The sequence below is a fragment of the Meles meles genome, chromosome 10 (genome assembly GCF_922984935.1).
Source record: "Meles meles chromosome 10, mMelMel3.1 paternal haplotype, whole genome shotgun sequence".
Taxonomy (NCBI): domain Eukaryota; kingdom Metazoa; phylum Chordata; class Mammalia; order Carnivora; family Mustelidae; genus Meles; species Meles meles.
In genome coordinates this window covers 51,594,144-51,622,062 of record NC_060075.1, presented here as the reverse complement: position 1 = coordinate 51,622,062, position 27,919 = coordinate 51,594,144, and the positions used below count along the sequence as shown (strand labels likewise).

General features: G+C 41.0%; 1 protein-coding gene across 6 annotated transcripts in view; it reads right to left on the bottom strand.

Moving 5' to 3' along the window:
• OSBPL3 (oxysterol binding protein like 3) overlaps positions 1-27,919 on the bottom strand; it is a 180,291-nt gene that overhangs the window by 119,289 nt on the left and 33,083 nt on the right. Inside the window, exon 1 of one of the 6 annotated variants that reach the window (XM_046020813.1) lies at positions 25,255-25,431. The exons of the other annotated variants lie outside the window; for them this stretch is intronic. The gene's annotated coding sequence lies outside the window, so the exon portion shown is untranslated. Of the gene's footprint in view, positions 1-25,254; positions 25,432-27,919 lie in introns of those variants that run through there. 6 annotated transcript variants of the gene reach the window in all.

The following is a 27,919-nucleotide window of genomic DNA, read 5'->3' as shown; positions in this document are numbered from 1 at the left end:
AAACATGGCTTTCCACATTTCCTGTTCACCTGGGAACATTCCACCGTCTTTGTCACTGTCTGTAGCAGAGGCCATCACAGGGTTCCGCAGAAGAGGGAAAAAACAGGGAGAGAATTGGGTTCTACTAACTATTTAAATCAGGCTTTCCTCCTTTACACTTCATTGTGGCTACAGTTCAGAGAGCTGGCCGCTTTGACACGTGCAACCCCACAGCCATTATCTGACCCATATTTGTGACACAGAAAAGGCTGACTAGAATAACTGTCTTGGCTTCCTTGGATCACTTTTTTTTTTTTTTTTTTTTTAAGTAGAAAAGAAATTTATTGAAAAGATATTGGACAGCTCACGGAATTTCTTTTTTTTTTTTTCCCCATTTTATTTATTTTTTCAGCGTAACAGTATTCATTCTTTTTGCACAACACCCAGTGCTCCATGCAAAACGTGCCCTCCCCATTACCCACCACCTGTTCCCCCAACCTCCCACCCCTGACCCTTCAAAACCCTCAGGTTGCCCCAACCTCCCACCCCTGACCCTTCAAAACCCTCAGGTTGTTTTTCAGAGTCCATAGTCTCTTATGGTTCGCCTCCCCTCCCCAATGTCCATAGCCCACTCCCCCTCTCCCAATCCCACCTCCCCCCAGCAACCCCCAGTTTGTTTTGTGAGATTAAGAGTCATTTATGGTTTGTCTCCCTCCCAATCCCACCTTGGATCACTTTTAAGACAGGCCGACACACCTGGAGTTAAAAAGACATAACAATTTTTCTGTTGCATTAAAACAATCCTTAAATAGCTATAGAGTGAAAGCTTATCAGCTTTCGGTTTCGCGCTGGTGCGGTGAAGAGGCAGACACCATGACTAGGACTCCCATAATAGGGCTCGATAGGTGGTGGTAATTGGAACCCACTATTTCTTTATATCTAGAACAAAGACCCTCTGGGTGTTCAGAGTTGAGGGAAATAACAGTGATCTATCTGCAGCTATAGAAACAGTGTTCGCAAGATGGACACCAGTTTATAAAAAGCTCTCCAATATTTGGTTTGAACATGTCAGGGCATGTCATGCCCCTGCTCAAATTTCCTCGGTAGATACTCATTACCTATAAATAATAGATAATCTGCGAATCAGAATCTGCGGACATTTAAAAAACCAAACACGCTCCAGTCCTCTTCTTGAAGATTCTAATTCAATGGTCCTGGTATCTAAGGATGAACTTTTTGTTTTAAGAAAAAGCTTTCCAGATGGTTACAATGCACAGGATTGGGCACCTGGGTGGCTCAGTCATTTAAGCATCTGCTTTCAGCTCAGGTCATAATCCCAGTGTCCTGGGATCCAGTCCCACATCGGGCTCCCTGCTCTATGGGCAGCCTGCTTCTCCCTCTCCCAACTCCTCCTGCTTGTGTTCTCTCTCTTGCTGTATCTCTCTCTGTCAAATAAATGAATAAAATCTTTTTAAAAAAATAAATAAAATAAAATGCACAGGATTAAGGACTACCAATTTAAGAGAAGAGGTCTCAAGCCTTCTACGACACACAAGCCTCAATTCCTGTAACTACCCACCTCACATTCCATCTTCTAACAACACCCGCTCACTTGCAGTTTCTCACCAACTATCTCTGAGCCTTTGTGGCAGTCACTCCTGCCCTCATGGTGAGTATGGCAGGTTAACCACATCTAGGGTGTGGCTCCAATGAGGCTTTCTGTCCATTCTTCCCTGACATTTCCAGATACACAGAAGATACAGGAAAAGGCATCAAGGAGACCACTACAGAAAAGCATCAAATCACAAAGGAAGAGAACCACAGAAGAATAGAGGAACAAAGGAATTACAAAACAGCCAGAAAATAATGAACGAAAGGGCAGTAAAGTGCACAGCTATCAATAATCACATTAAATGTAAATCAACTAAATTCTCCAAAGACAGAGAGTGTCTGAATGGATTTAAAAAAAAAGAAAAGAAAAGAAAAAGACTCACTTCAGAAGTAAAGACACACACAGGCAGAAAGTGAAGGAATGGAAAAAGATATTCCATGCAAATAGAAATGAAAACTTAGTAGCTATACTTATATCAGACAAAATAGACTTTAAGACAAAGGCTGTAATACGAGACAAAGAAGGTCATTATATAATGATAAAGAAGTCAACCCAACAAGAGATATATAATGTGTAAATATTTATGTACTCAGCATAGGAGCACCTAAGTAGATAGAGCAAATATTAACAGACCTAAGAGAAGAAACAGGAAGCAATACAATAATAGCAGGGGGTTTTAATGCCCCCTTTCATCAATGGCTAGATCATCCAGGCAGAAGATCAATAAGGAAACATTAGCCTTAAGTGACAAGTTAGACTAGATGGACTTAACCTTCCCAGGCGGGCACACACCAGACTTCTCTTCCACACACCTGATTCTGGCAATCACATTCATCACAACAAAGTATTTGTTTGCATGTCTCCTTATGAACGGTAAGCTCCTGGAGGACAGACATCATTCTTCCTCTTTATATCGTGCTGTCAGGCAAAATACCTATCATGTGATAGGTACTCAATCTTTTTTTTTTTTGTAAATAAACTAATAAATGCACCATATGAAAGTACTATAGCCAAAAATGTGATAAATAATAGCATTGGCATTATTTTGTTGCCAAAAGAAAACATGAATAAACAAAAATCAGTTTTATTCAGTTAGAGTCTCCATCATGTACCTTAGGTTCTAAAAGTTACTGAATAATCCTCCAGCACACTAAAGGGAAAGCTCTTGGGAATTTCTGACTCGGTGAGAAGCAATGCTGCTTTCATCTTATGTCTAGAACTCATTTCAAGGGGACTCCTATGACTTCAATTCTAGTCTCAGACATTGCTGAAAGAAATCTCTGAAAGAAGTTGGCAGGAGAATTGGCAAGACAAGGATACATTATATATGCAGTTTAGGGTTTTCTGAATAGCATTTTGCTAAGTTACAGGCTTACAGGATTTAAAATATGACTCAGAACACCAATCATGATGCCAACGTTTTTATTTTTAGATTTTTTAGCAGAGAAGATGGCTATAAATTCAACCTACTCAATCTACAAATCCTCTAAACTTCCTCCTCAAGAAAAATGCCAAGAACACTTGGCATTTCTCCGGGTATTATTTTATTTGCATGTATAATGATGCTGGTAAAATTTTGGTAACTAAAGAAGAATTAATAACTGAAGTTCTAAATGATTCCTATGATTACGGCTTAAGTTGGCAAAATATCCTCCAACAAAGAAGAAACTTGCTCATGGAAATGTGCATGGGTGGACTGTTCAGTTTTTTTCACAATGGTATGCTTGCTTGTAGTTATATCTGTGTTCTCAGACAAGTGTCAAGGGGATGACAACAGAAGGACCACAAGTTTGGGTGACGAAATGGAACCACAGAAAATTCAAAGGCAAGGTAAAAATATTTTTTGCCTTATACCAAGTGTGCTTTGCTGTTTGACACCTCAGCCTCTCATAATCGTATTTCTTATTTTTAAAAAAATTTGACTATGTTGAAGTATAATTTATATGCAACAAAATGTACCCCTGTTAAGTGTTAGGTGTGATGAGTTTGGACAAATGTGTATACTTGCACCACCTCAAGCAACAGACAGAACACTTCCCTCACCCACAAGTGCCCTTCTACAGTCAACTCCCACACTCACTCACCCTTCTGATTTCCAACCCTATCAATTAGTTTTGTCTGTTCTAGAGCTTCATAAATGCAATTGTGCAGAATATACTCTTTTCGTATCTCTTTCTTACTTTCAATGCATTCTTGACTTCCAGCCACAGTGTATCAGCAATCCCTTCCCCTTGGTTGCTGAGTAATATTCCACTGTATAAATACACCACAAGTTATCTGTTCACCAGTTGAGGGACATATGAACTATTTCCAGCTTTTAATTGTTATAATAAAGCTGCAATGAACATTCACATAGAGGCCTTTCTGATGGGTAAATACACAGAAGCAGAACTCCGAGGCATTAGGGTGAATGTATTTAACATTATAAACTGCCAAACTGCTCTCCAAAGTGGTTGTGTCTTTCTTAACTCCCACCAGTCATGCCTCCTGACCTCTCCACTTGCTCCATATCATAGTTAACACTTGGTATTGTCAGTCATTTAAATTTTAGACATGCTGGCAGGTACAGGGTTACCTCACCGTAGCTTGATCTATGTAGGTAGATCATCAACCTTGAACATCATTCAACCTTCTTCTCCGCCTATAGAATACAGGCAATATGCTATAATAAAAGATCACTGGGTTAGTTTCTGGAATCTTGAGTTTTATTACCAACTTTGTCACTAAATAGTTGCATAATGCTGTAGAAATCACCTACCGTGACCTCATTTTTGCTCCATCTATAAAAGGGTTAAGTCAGCCCAAAGGAGACTTAAATTCTTGTTCTAAATGAAAATGAGCATAAATGAGTTTTATCAAAAGCAACATATTCCTTTCATAATATTTAAGCATTATTTTTGCATAATGTCCCACAGTTTTCAAAGAGAATTCTTATCTGTCCTGTTCAATGCCAAAGGAATAAATTATCTCCAAAATATCACACATTTAAAAAGGGGGGATAAGAACCCATCAAGAAAGGGGCACATGGGTGGCTCAGTGGGTTAAGCCTCTGCCTTCGGCTCAGGTTATAATCTCAGGGTCCTGGGATGGAGCCCCGCATCGGGCTCTCTACTCAGCAGGGAGCCTGCTTCCCCCCTCTCTCTGCCTGCCTCTCTGCCTACTTGTATCTCTCTCTCTCTGTCAAATAAAGAAATAAAATTTTTAAATTTTTAAAAGAAAAAAAAGAAAGGAGATTCCATTTAATGTAAGGCTCCCTCTTTTGCCTGGTGCTACAAAGCTGGCTTGCTAAATCAGTTAACCTTCCTGAATTCCCTTTCATAGTCCTCTGAGCTTAATTTCCAAATTGCTTTTAAAAACCTTTCTGAGGGAGCCTGCTTCTCCCTCTCCCTCTGCCTGCCTCTCTGCCTACTTGTGATCTCTCTGTTTGTCAAATAAATAAATAAATAAATAATCTTTAAAAAAAAAAACTTTCTGAGGGGCGCCTGGGTGGCTCAGTGGGTTAAACCCCTGTCTTCGGCTCAGGTCATGCTCTCAGGGTCCTGGGATCGAGCACCTCATCGGGCTCTCTGCTCAGCGGGGAGCCTGCTTCCCCCTCTCTCTCTGCCTGCCTCTCTGCCTGTTTGTGATCTCTGTCAGATAAAGAAATAAAATCTTTTTAAAAAAACTTAAAAATAAAATTGAAAAAAAACCTTTCTAACTCATAAAACACAAATAATCACCTTTGATCTTTTAAGTTTTGCTGACTAAGCGTTAAATTGCTTATAGTGACCCAGTTAGCAAATTATTGGATTTCATTGGCGATTTTGCCTTATGCATATACAATATTTCTTTACTACTGTTAAGTCTCATCTATCTAGCAACTTACAGATATTAAGCAAATTCCAAAAGTTAATCCTCATCCTTTTCATTCCCATATGGCAAGGTAAGGGTAAAGTGAAGGTGAAGACAAAGTTAATGATAAGAGCAGGAATGCATCATACATTCTTTATGAGGAAACCCAAGGAGTTGGAAGAAACGGTAAATAGTGATCAAAGGGGGGGAATACATGGCAAAACACTAAAGGAAATGAGTTTTCAGTTCCAAAGAAATATGTACTGAAAGAAAGAAACTACAGATAAAACATCATGTTCAGGGAGATATGGGGGGAAGAACACAACACTTCTTACCTTCAATTCCTATCTACGTAAATCATATATTGCCTACCCAAGATTCAGATTACACTTAACAAAGGTTTCCCATATCTTGTTTGTTCTAAAGATATCTCAGAATATGCCAGCAGACACAGAATAAACTTTTTATTGCTGACAGCAAAAAAGACATGGGCTTCAGTAGGAGGTCTATTTCAATATGAATGAGGGAAGTGGAGTTGCAGCTAAAAAAAGATCACATCATTTATTAAAAACAAAAAAAAAATGAGCAGTGTACACTTCCAGTGTACCCATTGAGGGGAAAAGGAGAATAATCTACCTGCCATCAGTTGAGTAGATCATTAACCTCTCTTAGGTTACTAACCTCTTTAAGTCTAATGAAAGTTAGAATGCAGACTTTCCAGAAAAGCAATCCTATGGCTTTGCCCAGCCCCAAGAGGTTCAGCTCCATGAAGGCCTTCCATGGAGTCTTTAAGGGTTTAGGGATCCTAGGACTAGAGGAAGGGCCCTGGTTAAATAAATTCATCAGTGTGATTTCTGCTGACAATAATTCAAACGGAATCTGTATCCAAGAAGACGAAAGCAAATGTCTCCTAGTCCAAATCCCCAATATCGTACATGGTAGAATCAGAAAATTTTTTTTCAAGATTTTATTTATTTATGTATTTGAGAGAGAAAGTGAGCTAGACAGAGCACACACAAACAGGGTCAGAGAGAGAGGAAGAAGCAGACTCCCCACATGCAGGCAGCATGACATGAGGCTCAATCCTAGGACTCTGAGATCATGACCCAGGCAGAAGGCAGATGCTTAACCGACTAAGCCACCCAGGTGCCCCAAAGTTTGTTTGTTGTTTTTTTTTTAATTCTAAAAATTACTGAACATTCTCTTAAGAAGTATATGTTCAGAGGTAGAAAGGTTGTCTGCTCCCAGACAACCATTTTCCAATGGCTGCCCCTCCAACATCAGAGTAAGCCAAGTATGAATAGTCATTTGAGTGGGTGATGTCAGTACCTTCCATTTCTAGAACAGGTTTATTCTAAAAGGAGGAATTCTTTATGGGGCACAGAGGGAGGAGAGTAAATGGCTAGAAAAATGTATGGGAACAAACTGATGTGATTTAATTTTGAGACATTCAGAAATACAAGTGAAAAAGGATGATTTGAGAATTCTGGCTTATAGGGCAGATGTCTGTCTGTGGCAAGTAGAATAACAACCCCAAATATATCCAGAGCCTAATCCCTGGACCCAGTGAATGTTACCTTATATGGCAAAATGGACTTAAAAGATGTGATTAAAGTGAGGCCCTGGAGATGAGGGGGTTATCTGGGATTATCCATGTAGGGCCATTTCAAGCACAGGGTCCTTCTAAGAGAGGGACAGGTGATCCGTTAGCAGACTGCAATGTGATGAGATGGGATGGTGGAAAATGAGACGAGATGTGGACCCTGAGCCAAAGAATGTAGGTAGCCTGGAAAAGTTGGAAAAAGCAAAAAAAGTAGAGTTTCCACAAGAGCCTCCAAAAGGAATACAGCCCTGATGACAAGCTGATTTTAGACTTCAGACCGCCAGAACCATAAGGGAATACATTTGTATCATTTAAAGCCACAAGACTCAACAATTTCGTTTTGTTACAGCAGCAATAGGAAGCTAACACATTCTCCATCTGTTTTCTTTAAGATGCTAAGGAAACAAAGGAACAGCACATGAAACAAGTACTTCCTGATGAACAACAAATAATACCTCCATGAACAAGGCTAAGGATAGTTCAAATGTGGCCCTGAGCCAGTAACTCATGGGGAAGTTAAGTAGTATCATGGAAAAACCACTGGACTAGGAATTCAAAAATTTTGGTTCTCATCCTTGCTCTTCCAACGTACAACTCTGGGCATCAAGCAAGCACAGCCTCTTTGGGTCTCAGTGACTGATCTTTAACATGAAACATGTAGATTACACAAATTATAATGTCTCCTTAACAAAGGCCAGAGAGCTTTCTCTACTGACTGGTTCTAACCAGTGGCCAGTTTTCCCATTCCCTAGTGCTTCCATGTCTCCTCTTAATCCTTATACCACCCTGTGAAGTTGCTTCCATGTCTCCTCTTAATCCTTATACCACTCTGTGAGGTTGGCCTCACGTTTCCTGTTTTAACCTTAAAGAAGTTAGGTCATTTGCCCACCATCTTTGGGATCTGAACATAGGCATGTCTGATGGAGGGCCACTTCCTTCTCCACAGTACTGTGCTGCCTTTCTTTCTTTTTTTTTTTTTTAAGATTTTATTTATTTATTTGATAGAGATTACAAGTAGGCAGAGAGGCAGGCAGAGAGAGAGGAGGAAGCAGGCTCTCTGCTCAGCAGAGAGCCTGATGTGGGGCTCAGTCCCAGGACCCTGAGACCATGACCTGAGCCGAAGGCAGAGGCTTCAACCCACTGAGCCACCCAGGCGCCCCCTGTGCTGCCTTTCTGAGCCAGGGTTCACGCTGTGAGTCTATGTATCTGAGACGGGTTAGAAGAGCTGAAGAAGACCACCAACACCAACCAGGATCGTGAAGATGCTTGAGAAAATGAAAGAAAATCTGGGGGTGGTGGGGAGACTACATTGCCTCATATCCAAATATTTTAAATGCTAGACATTCAAGGATGAACTTTCTGGGAGCACTTTTTAAAACAAAAGAAACATTTCATGACACAAAGTGGGCTCAGAGGGCAGACACCCTACTGTTCTAGGAGGTAGAAGGCCATGTTCCAAACCAGCGAAACTTCCTTTCTTCACATGCAAATTCCACTCTGGGTCTCTACTGCTACAGCAACTCTAGTCTTCATGGTTCACGGGAGGAGAATGGAAAGGCTGCTGCCCAAAATAGTTTAATAAGGCCAGCAATGAATCATGGAGTAATAACAGGCCAAGCAGGCAGATGCCTGCAGAACTGGGGCCCAGCTGAGAGGGGGTTTCACGGCCCAAGGTTACAATGGAGAATAAAGAGGACATTCATTACCCGTTTTCAAGGAGGGAAAAATCATTAGTACCACCTGCAAACTCCCAGAAAGGAAGTCAAATATGAGGTAATTCAGCCCCACAATTTATTAACACTGTCCTAGAGTTCAAAAGCAACAGACCTAAAGGTAAAAAGCAACCATGCAAACAAAAGCCCTTCGGAATGTCTTCTCTCTCAAAGGCTCTGATTGAGTCCCCAGATCTGCCAAATAAATTTCATATGCACAACCACATCTTATGCTTATGAATAGTTTAAAAGAAACAGAACATGTAAAGGGGAACAAAAATACCCAGAAAACCATAAAGAGACCAACAATTGTAGGCCCGTCTAGAAAACCAAACTTGAATAACCCCACAATATGGAACACTTAGGTCATTAATGATATTTCTGATTATACCCCTGTTCCCAAGGAAAACTAACAGTCAAGCAAAAGTTTAAGCATGTTGTGCAAAGAAACAGAAAATTTGCTTTTTCATAATTAATCTATCTTAAATTCCAGGTGAGGCAAGTATTTGCATATGTTCCCTGTTCTCTTCTGAAGTCAACGTTTACATAATTAGTTATTAGACAAGTAAACAGATGGGCAATTTACAAAGTTAATCACTATCTGCTTTTGCTATCAAAATTTGGTATTCCAGCCAAAGAGTCAAACATACCTATGCAAAGATACATACAAGAGTTACATACAGCATAAATAGAAAGAGTAAAACAAAAAACACTAAGATTCGTTGGCATTACAGTGGTTTTGTCTAAAAATAGCCGCGTGGATAAAACGAGAAAAGCAAAGTTTAAAAGAAGGAAGAGACAGAATGTGATGAAGCTGATGAGAAAAGGCAGGCCATATGTGTCATTGCTCTAAAATGGGACTCGGAGAGAAAGTCAATTTTCTCAGCTGGAGTTGAAAGTAAGAGTTTGGAAGTGATGGGAAATAAGGTCATGTGAGAGTAATTTTTCACAGGTGAAAAGGTAAATCTCACCATTTCAATGAAGGCCTTGTGAAAAACATCAGTATCAATGACCTCAGTATGTTTTTATTCAAATATTAACAAGTAACCACAGCACGCTCAATGCCGATCTCACTGACAAGTGTGAGTCTTTGCTGGCCACCTGAGATGCAGAAATCTTTCATTATATTCCTCTTGTATCTGAGTTAATGACAAACAACTGAGTTCCTGGGATCCAAGACAAACTAGCAGTAACAGACGTGAAATGAAAACAAGTGCATAAAAACAGCAACAACCAAAAAATACCTTCATCAATTATTAGAGTATAAGGTATCTGCTGAGCCAAAATGGAAAACAACATTCATTTAACAGGTGCTTTGCCAAAAATATATCTATTTTCCCCCTAACCTCTGAGGAGGAGCACAGAGTATATTATGGCTTCCAGAAGCCTGGGTCCAGGCTGGTCTTTTTAAAATCAGATTAAAAATCAGGATGAAGAGGGTCAACTGGCTGGCTCATTCAGTAGACCACGTGACTCTTGATCTTGGGATCATTGAGTTCAAGCCCCAAGGTGGGCATGGAGCTTACTTTAAAAAAAAAAAAAAAAATCAGGATAAACAATAGCAGGAAAACTTAGTATAATTGTTCAGATGGCTCTGTCCTTGAAATAAAGCCTGTAAAATAGAGTTTGCCAGCAGCTTACCTTTGAGTGAATCTTCTAAAATATTTCACCCTTGAGAAACAATGTAATGACCTATGTTTTAGTTAGGCTGCACGTCCATTTATATCTTCTTTTCCTTGGTGCAGAGTTCAATATCCTTGGGCTTTGGGCAAGAAAATTCTGGCAAGAAAAGCCAGAAATTACAATTATGCTGAAATGCCATCTTCCTGGGAGAGGTGATTATCCCCACTGCACAGGTTTGTCTCACCCTATGAACTGCATGATCTTAAAAATTTTATATAGTCATGAAAAATGATTTCAAGAACCTTGTAGTAGCTTTTTCTTGTTAAGATAAGACCCCTTTGAAAAACACATTCATTTTTACTCCCAAAAATGAACAGAGAATCAGTTATGTAAGCTTTTATGTATCTAACGTAACCTGTAAGACATCCATTAAAATAATAAGACAGGCACAAGGAAGGCTTTTTTAACTTAAAAAATCAAAGAATCGGGCGCCTGGGTGGCTCAGTGGGTTGAACCACTGCCTTCGGCTCAGGTCATGATTCCGGGGTCCTGGGATCGAGTCCCGCGTCGGGCTCTCTGCTCGGCGGCGAGCTTGCTTCCCTCTCTCTCTCTCTGCCTGCCTCTCTGTCTACTTGTGATCTCTCTCTGTCAAATAAATAAATAAAATCTTTAAAAAAAATAAAAAAATAAAAAAAAAAATAAAAGAATCACAAGAAGTTGCCAAAACTGAGTGTGCAGTGTACCCTTCACCTAGCTCCCACCAATGATAATATCTTCCGTACAATTAGCCCAAATCAGGAAACTATCATTGGTGCAATACAATTTGCCAGACCAGAGTCTGCTCGGATTTCACCGGTTTCACATGCACTCATTTTGTGTGCGTGTGTGTGCAGCGTGTGCAGGTCTGTAAAATGTTCTCACAGGTATATTCCTTTATCCAGGTACCCACCACAACTAACACACAGAAATGTTTCATCACCACAGAGGAGTTAAAAGAGAGCCTCCTGCCGCACTAGTACATGTTCTCTCTGTCAATCTGGGTGATGGTTATGCTGTACTCTTAACATTTACGAAATTTAGAATGTAATTTATGTCTGAATTTTTTAAAAAATGATGATGATAAAGCTCTATTGGTTGACATGGGCAACTACTCCAGAGAGATTAGGCTAAAAAATGTTACAAAACAGTCTTTATAAGAGAATCCCATTTTTGTACAAGTCTATGTTTCTACGTACCAAGAAAAAGAAATCCCAAAACAAAAAAAGTACATACAGTCTCCAGGAGGGAGTCTTTTTTAATCACCATTTAATTCATTCTTCGTTTTCTCCTGGTTGGGAAGTTAACTTTTATATCTCCAATGCAATCCTTTTTATCACTCCCTTAAAATGCAATGTCAATCAAGTTTGTAATGAATGGATCTCAGGCTATCAGTTCTAGTTAAAAATGAACTTGAAAAGGCCTTCCTTCTGAAGCTCAGTGTGTTAGAATATGTGTGAATTTTCCAAAGAAAGCTGAGACACTGCATACAGACTGCATTTAGGGCTAACTTTTCCTCTCACAATTTAAAAAAAAAAACACAACACATTCTTTTGCTATAACCTTCAATGACCACAGACCGTGGGCTAAGTATGCAAAAAGGTCCGAGGGACCTCAAAAAGCAGAAGACAAATATCCTGCTCTCAATGAGATAAAAATTACAGTACAAGGGCACCTGGGTGGCTCAGTCATTAAGCATCTGCCTTCAGCTCAGGTCATGACCGCAGGGTCCTGGGATTGAGTCCTGCATCCAGCTCCCTGCTTTCTGGAAAGCCTGCTTCTCCCTTTGCCTCTGCCTGCCACTCCCCTTGCTTCTGCTTTCTCTCTATCAAATAAATAAAATCTTCTAAAAAAATTGTAATACAATATGCCAAGTTCTTATATCAACAGGAAAAATAAAGTCCTGGGAGTAGAGAGCAGAGTAAATCACAAATTTTGTCCAGGAGCAGGAAGGTGGAAGTATTCTAAACAAAGGATGACTCTAGATCTGGGCCTTGAAAGCTTATATTTGGGCCAAGTGAAAAGGAATGAGGAAAGAGGAAAGAGTCATTCCAGTCAGAGAGACTGCTATAGGCATAGGAACTTTGAGGACCTGCTGAAGGACAGATACCTACAAGATAGGGAAGATGTGAAGAGAGATGATTCTAGAAACAATCTTAAATACCATGCTAAAATTTTGGACTGCATTATCTTTTTTTTTTTATTTTTAAGTAGGCTCCATAGACCAGCATGGAGTCCAAGATGGGGCTCAAACTCACAACTCTGAGATCAAGACCTGAGCTGAAATCAAGATGCTTAACCAAATGAGCCACCTAGATGCCTCTGGACAGCATTATCTTACATGTGGTAGAAAACCCAAGGATTTTTAAGCAGAGGACGGGACTGCTGGCAGTGTTTAAAGTGAGTTAGGAGGGAATTGTAAGAAAGATAAATTACTGAGCTCTGACTGGTGTCCTAGATGAAAGATGAGACCTGAATAGGGGCAGCAACAGCAGTTGTAAAAGAGAAGGATGCAGATTAATAAATTTGATTTGTACTTTTTCCAACTATATAAATGGCATCATGCTGTATATAACCCACAACCTGACTCTTTTTGTTCAACATTATTCTTGAGATTTACCTGTCATGACCCATGTAGTCCTAGTTCTTTCATTTTAAGCTCTATAGAATTTAATTAATTGAATACATGATCACTCATCCGTATGTCATTTATGAACATTGACATCGGTTCCAATTTTCTAATTTTCCAATTTTCTAACAAACAACAGAGTGGGGAACAGAGTGTATCTACTTCCTTGTTCATGTCTATGAGACTTTAACATACTGGAAACAGAACTGCTGGTTTAAGGAGTTATACGGTTTGAACATCTTAAACAAGCTATTTCTTGCCAAATTAATCTCTACAATGGTTGCTCCAAATGATATTCCCATAGAAAAAAGAGGGGATTCCATTCTACATGTCCTTGTCCACCCTTGGTATAGTTAAACTATTGAATTTTAACAAATCTGTGAGTGTAGAATGGCTATCCCTGTCCTGGTTTTATATTACTCTTTCCAGGGCCTAGAGCTATTTCCAAAATATAATCCATGAATTAGAATGTGGGTAGTGAGGGGGAGGGAGAAAAACTACTGGGTGTGCTGCTTGGGTAACAAGCATAGAAATATCTGTAGAAATTATATTTAGCTGCAATTCGCACACACATGTGCACACATGCACACACACACAAATGGTGGCCTAAATAAACAAGGGTTTACATGCCATGAAAAAATCCAGAAGGCATTCCAAAGCTAATATGGCAGGCAGCTCTGTGGTCACAAAGAGCCCCGCATCCTTTTATCCTGAATTCCATCTTCAAGATCACCTAAGGGTCAAAGATGACTTCTGAAACTCTAGTCGTAATTCAAATTGGAAGGCCAGAAGAAGGAAAGAAATTTGGGCAAAAAGGTCATTATTTCCCAGCTAAAGAGCTTCTTTTTTTAGCCTTCCTGGAACTCCCACACGAGACTTCTGGTAAGATTCACTGGCCAGATCTTAGTTCTATGGCCATACTTAGCTTCCAGGAAGATTAGATAATGAGGTTTTATTATGTTGTTTGTGTTTGTTTGTTTTTAGGTAAGGTGCCCAGGAAGAAAACAAGATTCTGTTACTAATGAAAAAGTGTATGATGGGAGGCAAAATTCTTTGCTGTAAATAAATGATATGATTAACCAAGATACAGAACACAAGAACAGACAAGAAGAAAGATAATAAAGCTCAAAAGACAGAGGTCAATGTAGAGATACAGATTTAAGAACAGAGGGGTGCCTGGTGGCTCAGTAGGTTAAAGCCTCTGCCTTCGGCTCTGGTCATGATCCTGGGGTCCTGGGATCAAGCCCCGAACAGGGCTCTCTGCCAGCAGGGAGCCTGCTTCCTCCTCTCTCTGCCTGCCTGCCTCTCTGCCTACTTGTGATCTGTCTGTCAAATAAATAAATGAAATCTTAAAAAAAAAAAAAAAAAGAATCTGTTTCTTGCTAAGAAAAAAAAAAAAGAACAGATTTGGAGCTATAAGATATAATCATAGGAGTGACTAAGTTCTGGAAAACACCACGGATCAAGAAAAAGACGTGGTGAGGTGACTACACCAGGAAAGCCAAGATTTAATAGGAAGAAGGAGGAAAGTCAATGAAGGAAGCCAACATATAGAAAGAGAATATTCAGAGAAGAAAGGAAATCAGTGCTCATAATTCAAAAAGAGCAAAGTCTTTGAGCACTGAGGAAGCAGGTTTAGAAGCCACTAGAAACTGTGTCCCCAACAGCCATTCTCCCTGGCTTCTTCACTGCTAACAGAATTCCAGTTTTGTTCAGACACTGAAAATTTACATATTTGGGAGGAGCCTAAGCCCCTCCCCAACTCCAGGCTAGAAACCTAGACAATTCCAAATCTATCAGGAAATCCCATTCCCCTGGAACTGATTGGCTTAGGCAAGGAAATGTGGTGCACTCAAGGCCAGTGGGCGTCCAGGGTCAGTTTGAAGAGGAAAATACAGCTAACATGGTGTGATTGGCAGGAGGAAAGCTTAAAGACACTAGGTCCTAGTGACACTGCCAAGCCATTCAATTAAGCTAATCTGGAACTGTCCTGCTTCCAGACTTCTCATATATAGCCTCTTTCTTTTTAGAGAGAGTGAGCAAGCCAGTACAAGCAGGAAAGGGCAGAGTGAGAGAATCTTAAGCAGACTCCACACCCAGCAGGGAGCCCAATGTGGGGCTCAGGACGCTGAGATCATGACCTGAGCCGAAATCAAGAGCCCATTGTCACTTAACCTGAGCCACCCAGGCGTCCCTATGTAGCCTCTTATTTAAGACTCTTGTGTTTGGGGGCACCTGGGTGACTCAGTCGTTAAGCGTCTGCCTTCAGCTCAGGTCATGATCCCAGTGTCCTGGGATTGAGTCCTGCATCAGGTTCCCTGCTCAGCAGGGATCCTGCTTCTCCATCTCCCACTCACCCTGCTTGTGTACCCTCTCTCGCTGTCTCTTTCTGTCAAATAAGTAAATAAAATCTTTAAAACTCTTGTGTTTGAATTTTCTATAATTTCAGCCAAAATCAACCCAACTGATAGAAAGTCAACAGTATTAAAAGTTACAGACAGGTAGGATGGCACCAGGAGGCCTTGGGACATGGGATTTAGAATGGAATGACACTGTTCCATCACTGAGGGAAATATCAATAACTCTGGGGGCTGTATATAAAGTTTGGAGAATTGCTTCTTAGGGACCTCTGTCTCTAGACAAAACAAGGACAAGTTCAAATGCTGAGAATGAGGAAGAAGAAAGGTGCATCCTTGAAGAGAATAATAAAGGCTTGGAATGGCTGCTCCAGAGAATGGGAAAGAGTACAAACCTCAGATCAGCAAAAAGATTTCCAAGTAATATCAAGTGTTGTGGTAACCTTAAAACCATACATTTGTGTGTGTGTGGGGGGGGTTATGAACATATAATATATTATTTGCTTCAGAGGTACAGGTCTGTGAATCATCAGGCTTACATTATTTCACAGCACTCACCACAGCACATACCCTCCCCAATGTCCATAACCCAGCCACCCTAACCCTACTCCCCCTACCCCCAGCAAACTTCAGTTTGTTTCCTGATATTAAGAGTCTCTTATGAAAACCATATATTTGTAAGGAAGCCTGCGATCAGTTACAGAGTGAGTACAGAGATGGAAGAGGCTGTGGTGTTGATTCAGAGGTAGAAAAAAAGGTGAGTACTTCTGCGGAAGATCGGTGGGGAGGAAATCGCTGTCCCCTTGACAGATAATCAAAATCACCGACCACACTGTCCAGGTATACCAGGGAGAAAGAGAAGGAGTAGGGGAAGTCAAGCGCAGACAGACAGAAAACAGGGTATCAAGGGAATAAATTCACAAAGTCTGAAGAACAGGTTTAGTGCGAGAAAGCAAATGAGAAATGTGGAGGCTCTGACAGAGGGAAGATATCTAAGACGCCAGAGTCCCAGGGTGTGGTCATGGAGTGGGTTGCTGAGGTGGCGTGGAAGGGAAGGTCACGGACACCAAGGAGATGGGGCACAGTGAATGAGGATGTCCAATTAGTCCCCCAAAGCGGCACACCACAAGCCAAGAGATCAAAGGAAATCAGGACACAGCTACTAACTGGGAGCTGACGTTACCCAAACCCAAACTTGTGGAATCCAAAGATTCCTTAAAAAGGAGAACTCTAGGGCGCCTGGGTGGCTCAGTGGGTTAAACCTCTGCCTTCAACTCAGATCATGATCTCAGGGTCCTGGGATTGAGCCCTGCACCAGGCTGTCTGCCCGGCGGGGAGCCTGCTTCCCACTCTCTCTCTACCTGCCTCTCTGCCAACTTGTGATCTCTGTCAAATAAATAAATAAATATCTTTAAAAAAAAAAAAAAAAAAAAAGGAGAACTCTACTAGCCTACACAGTAGTTCCAGGCAGACAACTTTATATTTATATATTTATATATATATATATACACACACACACATACACGCATACACACACACACCAATATATATCTCTCTCTCTCTATATATAAACACAAATACGCATGCGTGCACGTGCACACACACACACACACACACACACACAATGTGGCCCTGAGCCCTGGGAAAATCCTCAAAAACTCCGTCTGCTATCAGACAACTCCTTCTAATTGGGTCTTCCTTCTTACCAATTTAAAATGCCCTTGAGGAATGAAATGAGAAAACTGCATCTAAGAGATTTCCTAAAGTTTCTGCTTCCAGCATTTCTCTTTTTTCCCTTCCCACCACCGCCTGCCAGGCTCAGATAGAAATTGCTGCTTATTGCCCAGATGATGACAATAGCTCCTACCTTGCTTGTCAGCCACTGGGCACTCCCAGCCAAACCGTCCCCTACATGCTTACGAAAGCCACCCTCCTAGAGCATCTCCCTGGGCCCATCCTTCCGCTTGGCAAACGTGTGCCTGCACTCACCTTGTCTAGGGCTCTGGTTCTCAGGTTGAGCTCTTAGAGCCACTATAGCCCATGAGATGGGGGCAAGTGCTCCCTCCACAAAAATCCAATGATGCAACCGGTTCTCAAATTGAAGATAGAAAAAAAAAAATAGAGGTAACAGATATTTTTCCTCCATTTTAAGTTTCTCTCGTTTTTATATTTTCTTAATTTTTGGCACTGACTCCCTCTTGTCCACATTACCATCTCATAGAAGAGATAGCTAATCTAACGTAATATATTTAGTTACTCAAAGCATAACAGATCATTTTGTGGAATTCTTCCACATGCAAACCTTGTGACAACATGATATACAAAATAAAGTCCACCGATGCAAAGGCGGTGTTCGACCCTCCCCAGTTCTGGCCCGATCCTTGCCAACCTTGCCTCGCACACTGTAGTCTACTTACCCTAAATGCAAAGCCAGCTGGACAGACTTCACAGTTATCTGTACCCACACTGATACTCCCTAAGGACACGAGGCTGAATCTTGCTCGCATTTCTCTGCGTCACATGTAACACAGCACGTAGGGGGCACTTTGTTCTCGGGGTCCCCTGCTTATCTACTTCACCTACTTTGGGCACCACCAGAAATGTATGTTGAGTCCACCTGATTCAAGTAAATTTACCTTAAAAAAATCTCAAGAAGTTGGGGTGCTGGATGGTTCAGTCATTAAGCACCTGCCTTTGACTCAGGTCATGATCCCAGGGTCCTGGGATCAAGCCCTGCATCAGGCTCCCTGCTCAGCAGGAAGCTTGCTTCTCCCTCTCCCACTCCCCCTGCTTGTGTTTCCTCTCTCTCTGAGTCTCTCTCTGACAAATAAATAAATAAAACCTTAAAAAAAAAAACTCAAGAAGTTATTTTATGAAACTTTATATAAAGAAAAATGGATTACTTGAAAAAAACAGAACTTGCAGAGTATGGAATAATCTATACCAAATTTACGAGCTAGTCAGCTGAAGTATAGACATTCTCACATATGGCAATAATGAATAGAGCTCAAATAAAGCTAAGAGGTGTCTTCCCCACTCCCCACCCCCGGACACAGCATTAAGCCCCCTTGAAGCCATGGGTGACGAAATTCATGACTGTGGAAATTTCAGTGTCTAGACAGAAAATTTAGCTCCTCTCTAAACACTCTGCTTCTTTTGTTTCTGGATTTAGATCCTTCCCAGGCCCCTTCTCGGTCACATGATGATCCATCCACACATTCCATGCTGCTGCTCACCAGAATAGGAACATCCTGGTATCAGGTCTCATTTAGCTGGCAAGAGAAAATTCTAAGTCCCTGAAACATGAAATTATGACAAATGCAAAGTACAAAAGTTTCCAGTGTCTATGACGATGGCCATTTTTCGCCCTGTTAGGTGCAAGTCTTCTGTCCTTCTGCTGAAATCTTTGAGGCCAGAAACATTCAGAATTGTGTTTCTTTTTGTTTTTCATTTTAGAAAGGGAATAGGGTATGCATATCATGTAACAGCCATTCCAGCAGGACCTGGAGCAGCATCTCATAGACAAATATGGTGTAGCGAAATGTAGGAACATTCTTATTAACCACAACCACCACCATAAATAGCCTCCTGTAAGTTCAGGTCAGACTCGGCCTTCGAATGAGCGACCAAAAAACCCAAACCAAAGCAAATCAAAACCTGTTCCTGCTCAGATTTCACAGCTGTGAGAAGAGACTGAGTTACAAATGACTGTGCAATGCTGAGCTCAAGAAGGTGACCACTTCTGTCGTGCCTTCTGCGAAGATAAGATGATTTTATGGCAATGCCTGCTTGAAAAGCCCGTCTTCCCTGCAGCTCGGGACTCAAGGGCCACAGCAAATATCAAGATCAGATGCAAGTTCGGGAGCTTTCCCCCATAACTTACAAATTTCCCCAACTTATTGGTTATTTCAAGGACTAAATATCACAAATTCCTTATTCTACTCTATCCGGACTGTGGTAGCGCCTGGTTTTAGGACTTAAGCAATTTCTGCCGCCTCCATAATTGCACCATACACCATGCAATGTGGCAATATTCACACTGAAGAGTCGGGCTCAAGCTCCACAGTGCTCTGGGTCAGACCACAGCGCATCACACCCCGGCCGGCAGCACAAGAATGCTTACAGCACACAGGCAGCTTTGCGTATCTGCTCATTCATCCTAGGGGGGGAGCATTTCAGTCTATTCGTTCATTCAGCCATTTCATTCCAAAACAAAAATCACAAAAAAGGTTGCTGGCTTTTAACCGGCCCCTTGCCACCAAAGATCACTGAGCGGGAGGACAGGCCCACATACAACTTCCCAGGATACTGCTTCCTGGCCATCTGACAACCAGTATTTAGTAATCAGCAGAAAGTTTAAAGAACAACAGGAAACAAACGGAAATGAACCAGAAAAGAAACGGGGCATATGCATACCCAGAGATGTAAATAAAGTAGTTTGAGGAAACATTTGTTGAAATGCATGACCAAAGAAAACAGCCTGAGGGCTATAAAAGTAGTTATCGAGGGGTTATGTCGGGTTTGTCTCATGATTTATGAACCATGTCGATTTGCATCTCTGCAGATTAGACTTCAGCACAGAGACACACTTGTGTTTGGCTTAGTTTGGAGAAAACACTGGCCAGCATTAAAACAAAAACAAAAACCAACCTCAATTCTCTGAGCAAGATGTCACAAATTCCCTCCCAGGCTCCTTCTAGATTTCTCTAGGCTTCAAAGTTTACAACTGAGAAAGCAGAACCCTTTTTCTCTTATCAATAAATAGAAAATGTCAGTAACACGCTCACTCTCTTTCAATGGTCATTAAATTGCTGGGATGGGGCTTGGGATTTGCCAGGTACACAAAATCTGTTCCTTCTGGAAGACCTGGCTATTGTGATAGCTGATAATGCCATTATTCCCCCCATCCTCATCTCTACCTTCAAAATCGCCCCTATGACAGAACACCAAATTCAAAAGGAGAAATGCATCACCGCAAATCTCATCTCTGCAGCTTCTATATTTGCTTTTGTGGAAATTTTAACGACCTAAATAAGAACATACTTTTTTATGAAGACCATTAAACTAGGTAAGATCAGGGTTAATGCTATAAATCTATATCTATGCATATCTCCAAGGAAACCCATCTAATATTAGAGTCATGCTAAGAAACAGATTCAATTTTGAAGGAAACCAGGCAAGTAGAATTTAATAAAATGAAAATGTGACTCTAAGAAGAGCTTTCATGCTCCCTGATGCTGATTGTGTCTTCACAATGTCACAACTAAATTGGGATGGACTACTGAAAAGGTCTCTACCCACAGTCAGTATTATAAACAGATGGGACTTTGGCTGGTCCATCTGAATCTTCTTCGGCACACATCACTGTACTCTAGGGTAGTCCTTTTATGACGCTTATCTTGTGTTTCAGGTTAAACACAAACCAGAAGAGGCAATAATAGCCAAATTAAGAATCCTTTACTCAACCAGTCTTCCCTGTGTGAATAGGAAGCCATAAGAAGTCAACAATCTCCTTTCAAATGCAAAAGAAAACCAAGGAAGAAATTAAAATCTGTCAATCTGAGGTCAAGAATAATTAAAGAAAACAATTTTATGGGGCAGAAACCAAAGGTTAAAAAGCAGTCTGACTTGGAGGGATGGGGCGATCGCATTCTGTGTATTCTAAAATATGACTTTCTGAGCTACAAATGTGGCTGTAACAGTTCCCGAGCTTAGGATAAAACTTTGATCAAGAGCTACTATTTTCCTATTTGCATTAAGCTTACCTGACTGGCTTACTGAGATCACAGCGGCAGTGCTAACAAGAAGAAATTTCAGATGTTAAAAAAGCCTTTATTTAAGAATTAAAATGCTCAATAAACCTGACCCATCTCTCCCTTCTAAAAGACAAGGGCTCTTCTGTAAGCTTCTATTTATCCAAACGTTTGTACCACAGAATGGTGTTTGTGTTTCTATTTTTCTCACCTGGGGAAATACATGACTCCTTCTTTTATTTTCTTTAATGGTGACATATAAATTAATGAGCAACCTGCATCTACACTGTCATCAAAAATATTTTCGAAACAATAAAACACGTAGCAATAATTCTGTCCCAATGAGTCAACATTGGAACCTTTTTTTCCCCTCGGGAATTCCATGGTTAGCTTTTTTCTTGTATTTGAGCAAGCAACATTCGTCAGCCAAAACAGCCATGGCCAAGTTACTTGATCAAGTCCACCTAAGGCACTATTTGATAATAAAGAGACAAAAGACAATCCACTTTATTTCAAATCAAGCACCATTTCTCTTCCCCATGACAGGCTTTCCCTCCTTCAAGCAAGCCTTATTTTTCCAGGTTGAGCTTCTCCAATTCATTCACTCATCTCCCACAACACCGTTTCCTGCCCCTTCTCCATCCTGGTCACTCCCCTGAGGGCAGAGTCATGGTGAGTATGTGCTCTGACTGTCTGCCATAGTGTCCTGTATCTACACACTCAACAGAGGCTTAGTGAGCAACAAGCACTACTCTAGGAACGAGGGCTACACGTCCGGCAAAGTCACGGCTCTCTCAAAGCTTAGCATCTCATGTAGCACCTAGAACAATGCCCGACACAAAGCAAGCACTCACTTAAAAAAACAAAACAAAACACCTCTCATGAAATGTATAGCCTGCATTTGAACACAATATTCCAAATATTGTTTCACGTCTTGAGGTTTCACGTCTTGAAAATGGCTCACTTGGAGATGCTGTAATGATTACTGACAACTAGGGAAAAGAAAAAGCTAAAAGTATGTGCAAGACTTTGAAAAGCTGAGCCATCTAGCTCATTATACAGCTCAAGGCCATAACTACATTATGAGGTTCAAATTACGTCTGCACTCTGTTCAAAAGTATAGATTAAAAAATAATAATAATAAAATAAAAAATAATAATAAATTAAAAATAGAAAAGTATAGATAATATATTTTCAAGAAATGTAAGGCACAGCTGATTTAAAATATTTTCTTTCTTTGTACGTGTTCCAATTACTCTTGCTATGTAACAGATTACTCTGGCAACTTTGAACAACTATTTTACATGGCGCATAATTTGGAAGGGTCAAGAACTTAGGAAAGGCTTCGCTGGGCAATTCTGGTTCAGGGTCTCAGATGCTGGAGTCATTTGAAGCCCCAGTTAGGGGGATGTCGAGAGGGCTCGCTCCCTCATGAGGCTGGGAGCTCCTTCATATGGCTTCTCCAGCATGTGGACCTCAGAGTCATGCTATTTCTATACCGCATTTGGCTTCCCCAGAATTTCCCAAGAGAAGAAGGTGGAAGTGGATGGCCTTTTATGACCTAATATTGAGTCCAACAGTGTCATTTCTGCCATATTCTATTGGTTGAAGTAGTCACAAACTAACTCATATTCAAGAAGAAGGTACACAGACCCCATCTATCAATGTCAGGAGAATTCTGGCCATTTTTCTAAAAAATTGCCACAGTTCTTAAAGGATAAGTTTCAATTACTTATAAAATGTGGGGAGGCAAAATACCGCATTCAAGATACGAGTCATTATGAGAGAAATATTATCTGCTACTTGGCTCGGTCCAAATATTTTCTTTTGTTAAACAAGTTAAGCTTAACTGATTAGCTAACAAGAAGGTCACGAAGGGCTTTCAAACTTTGGGGCTCTTAAGCAACAAAAGGCCACATGAGCACAAAGTCCCTCTCTTTAGAACTTCTTAAGGACAGGCTCTGGGTCCACCTTACCCACCCCAGATGGCAGTGATTTCTCCCTTCTCTGCTCTGCTCCCCTCACTTTTCATCATGTACTTCAGGCGGATGAGCGGTAGAAGCAGGTGGGAGCCGAGGCAGTGACAGACAGAGACTCCGTCTCTATCATTAGCTTTGTGACGCTAAGAACTGTCTAAATTCTCTCTTTCCCACAGCATCCAGCAGGCACCCCAAAAAAGGTCTGTTCTTTGACTTGCACTCAGAGTCTCAGTGCTCATTATTCTTGCCCCATTCATACTTTTAAATGGTTGAAACAAGACCATCTGGATTACAAAGGCTGGACTGCTGAGTTGTAGAGAGGCTCAGAGCTGTCTAAAACAGAGACGGGAGGCCCCCCATTTCTGACGATGACCATCGAGTCTTCAAGGGATTTAAAGAGGATCAAAATGTCCCATGGAGGTTGGACTCAAAGATTCTAAAGGTCTTTCTGAGTAAGAGCTCCATAATGATGTAATATAGGATTTATGAAATAAAAGGAAAATTGAATTCCTATAAATTTGTGAAATATTAACATTCACTACCCTCCTTCCAAAAATGTATTAAAATAGAGAAAAAGATACTTAGGAAACTCTGATTAACGCATCTTAATTGGGAGGGCATATGGGGGAGCTCTCCGGAAAAAAAGCTCTTCTGAGATGTACATACAGAACGTTTGGTTGCATATGATTCAGCAAAGGAAATCAGTTATTCTTAGTGGTGACTGCCATTCCCTAGTCAACAGAGCAGTAATTAATTGAACAATATTCAGGAGAAAGTTTTAGGCATGATTGTCATGATCTGCTAATGACTCACCAAAAGACTCCACCAAGTCATGATTTCTCTGGGCCTCTATTTCTCCTTGTAAGTTTCTTGGTACCCTGTACATTCTCCCCATCATTAAGTAATCTCACCACCCTGGGAAGAATTAATGTTAGAAGTCTGATGTGAATCCACCTAGAATTTACTGATCTGTTTATATTAATGGAATCATATTTATATGTTGTTACATGTGCATTCTACAGATTTCATTGACTAGGACATCTTTCCATGATAAGACATACCGACCTATGCACAGCTCCACAGTATTCATCATATACTGTTTCATCCATTTTAGGAAATGTTTTTTCCTGCATTTTAACATCCCTGATATTAGGCGTGCCTCATATTTAACGGTCATCCAAGTTTACTTGGCAGAATATTTTTCTTCTTTGGTGGCATATAACTTAATGCTGGATCTTACCATTAAGAGCCTTTGATTCATTGATATAGTTGACTGTGGTTTATATAACCAACCCACTTCTGGGGTTGGCAGCAGATACTCTTGATGCTTGTCATCAAAGTCCCCTAGCCCAGCTCTGATTTCAGCCATAGTCATGGTAAGGAGTTCCAAGTGGGACAGATACAGGCTGATGACTCCCACCACAGGCACACAGGGATCTCCTTGGTTTTCCAGGGCCTTCGCTGAAAATGGACACCCGCTCAGTCTGAAGGCAAACGCGTGGGAACATTAATGGCCCCAGTTACAACCTCAACTAGAAGGGAACAGGGCTGGCTGCATAAATGCTCTAGTGTCCTTCCTTTCCAAAGGAGGAATCTGGGGGTAGAATCAAGCCCTAGTTGCCTGCAGTATCAGCTTCCTCACACATTCTTATTTTGGCTTTTCTTTCCTCCTTGCCTCTTTCCCTGCTCCCTCACTCCTGCTTCTTGGGATCACCTCCGATAAACTACGTGCACTCGACTTCTTGCTTAGGCTATATACTTCGGGGGGGAATCAAAACTAAGGTGCTGGTCATTTCAGTTATTTCTAGGTCTCAGTTTATCTGTAAATGAGAAAATGGAACTAAAATTCCTTCCAACGCTCAAATTCTTAAGACTCCAAAGGATCTCCTTCTCCTTTATATCATAATAAGGGCGACCTCTTAAGCCCAAAGGACCAAACCACCTCTTTCTTTCTCCTGAGGCTAAGTGATTCGTCACACCACAAGCTCTGATATTCTAAAACTAAGTCATTCAACTTTTTGGTAAATATAGGACCAGGCCTTTGAAGTGAGACAAAGAGAAAGCAAGAAAAGCTCAGAGATGCCACAGCTGGTGTGTGATCGGCTTCAGAATGGTGCGATCATCACATTAAAGAACTCACCTGACATGTCACTTACACAGACATCTGGCCCCAGTTGGAGAGACGAACCGGACTGCACTATTTAAACAGCCTCCAGGGGCCCCTGGATGGCTCAGTCAGTTAAGTTCAGGTCAAGATCTCAGGGTCCCTCGTTGGGCTCTCTGCTCAGCATGAGAGCCTTCTTCTCCCTCTGCCTGCTGCTTCTCTTGCTTGTGCGCGCTCTCTCTCTCTCTGACAAAAAGGTAAAATCTTTTTTAAAAGATTTTATTTTTAAATAAATAAATAGCCTCCAGTTTTTCGGTGCGTTATGCTTCAAAAGTATGTTGTAAATGAACTGCTTTGGCATTTGCGATTTACTTTTCCCACAGAAATGCTATAAATGATTAGATTCCCAAGCCAGGCCATTAATGTATTTATTCTGCAAAAGCACCAGCAAAAAACTTCCTAAGGAAACACATAACTTTACCGCACTGTATTTCCTAACCACAGAAAATATTTCGTTATGCAACGAAGACTCCCAGAACAAATATTCACCCCACCCCAACGTGCATACCTACAGACAAACAAACTGGTGAAAGGGGATTTTTCAAGAATCAAAATGCCTGCAGAGTGTTTATTTAAGTTCTTATACCTGGCCTCAAATCCAGGTAGGGAACAAAAACTTGAACTCACCATAGCTCTCAAAGGGGAAAACAGAGACAATTAAGTTCAACACAAAACATGTAAAACTTCTTGGCCTAAGGTAGAGTTGAAGGAAACAAAGACGGCCATTCAAAACAAGTGTGTTCAGAATTAAAGTGGTTATATAATATGGAACTCAGATCACCACAAAGGACTGTTTAAAGTTAATGCCTAACAGCTAAAAGCCAAGTTATAAAAATCACAAGAGACGAAACCCAAGTTGAAAAAAAAATTAGTTTCATATTTTTTAAAGTTAAGCCTTAAATCTTAATAGATCAAAATTACATTTATATGAAATTATATTAAATCCCTACAATTAATATTTGTTCATTTAACCTCTAATCAACCACCAACCATGACCAACCACCACCACCACTGTCATAACTGGACTCTCCTGAAACTTGCAAATCATGTATCTCATAAAGAGTCAATAACCAAAAATATATAAAGATCTCGTGCAACTCAATAGCAAAAACACCAATCTGACCAAAAATGGGCACAGGATCTGAATGGACATTATTCCAGAGAAGATATACAGATGGCCAAGAGGTAGATGAAAAGATGCTCAGTGTCACTAATCATCAGGCGAATGTAAATCAAAACCAAAATGAGACAGCCCTTCACACCTGTTAGAATGGTGATCATCAAAACAAGAAACAAGCATTGGCAAGCCTATGAAGAGAAGGGAAGCCTGTGTACTACTGGTGGGAATGTCAATTGGTGCAGCCACCATGGATAATAGTACGGAGGTTCCTCAAAAAGTTAAAAATGGAACTATCACATGATTCAGCAATTCCACATCCGGGATTTATCCAAAGAAAATCACAACATGACCTCAAAAAGCTATCTTCATCCCCATGGTGATTGCTGCATTATTTACAATAGCAAAGATATGGAAACACTCTAAGTGCTCACTGTTGGATGAATAGATTTTAAAAGTTGTGATATTTATATACAATGGAATATCATTCAGCTATAAAAATGGAAATCTTGCCATTTGTGACAACACAGGTAGACCTGGAGGTTATTATGCTAAGTGAAATAAGTCAGATAGAGAAAGGCAAATACTGTATGATCTCACTCACATGTGGAATCTAGAAAGAAAGAGAGAGCAAGAGGAAGGGAGGGAGCGAGAGAGGAAGGAAGGAAGGAAGGAAGGAGAACTTAATTCATAGCAAACAGATTGGCAGCTGCCAGAAGTGGGGGGTGGGGGGTGGGCAAAATGAGTAAAGGGAGTCAAAAGATACAAACTTCCAGTTATAAAATAAGTAAGTCCTGGGGATGTAATATACAGCATGGTCACTGAGTTAAGAATACTGTATTCCATATTTAAAAGTTGCCAAGAGGTGGGGGGTGCTCCTGGGTGCTTGGTCAGTTAAACATCCCACTCTTAGGATGCCTGGGTGGCTCAGTTGGTTAAGCGGCTGCCTTTGGCTCAGGTCATGATCCCAGGGTCCTGGGATCGAGTCCCACATCGGGCTCCTTGCTCGGCAGGGAGCCTGCTTCGCCCTCTGCCTCTGCCTGCAACTCTGTCTACCTGTGCTTGCTCGCTCTCTCTCTCTCTAATAAATAAATAAAATCTTAAAAAAATAAATAAATAAACATCCCACTCTTGATTTTCGCTCAGGTCATGATCTCAGGACCATGAGATGGAGCGCTGCATCAGCTCTGTGCTGGGTGTGGAGCCTGCTTAAGATTCTCCCTCTCCCTCAGCTCCCAACACCCCTCCCCCCATATCCCCACTACACTCGCTCGTGTGCTGGCTCTCTCTATTTTTAAAAAAAGGAGGTTATTCAGTCAGAATGGCTAAAATGAACAAGTCAGGAAATGACAGATGCTGGAGAGGATGTGGAGAAAGGGGAACCCTCCTCCACTGTTGGTGGGAATGCAAGCTGGTGCAACCACTCTGGAAAACAGCATGGAGGTTCCTCAAAATGTTGAAAATAGAACTACCCTATGACCCAGCAATTGCACTACTGGGTATTTACCCTAAAGATACAAACAT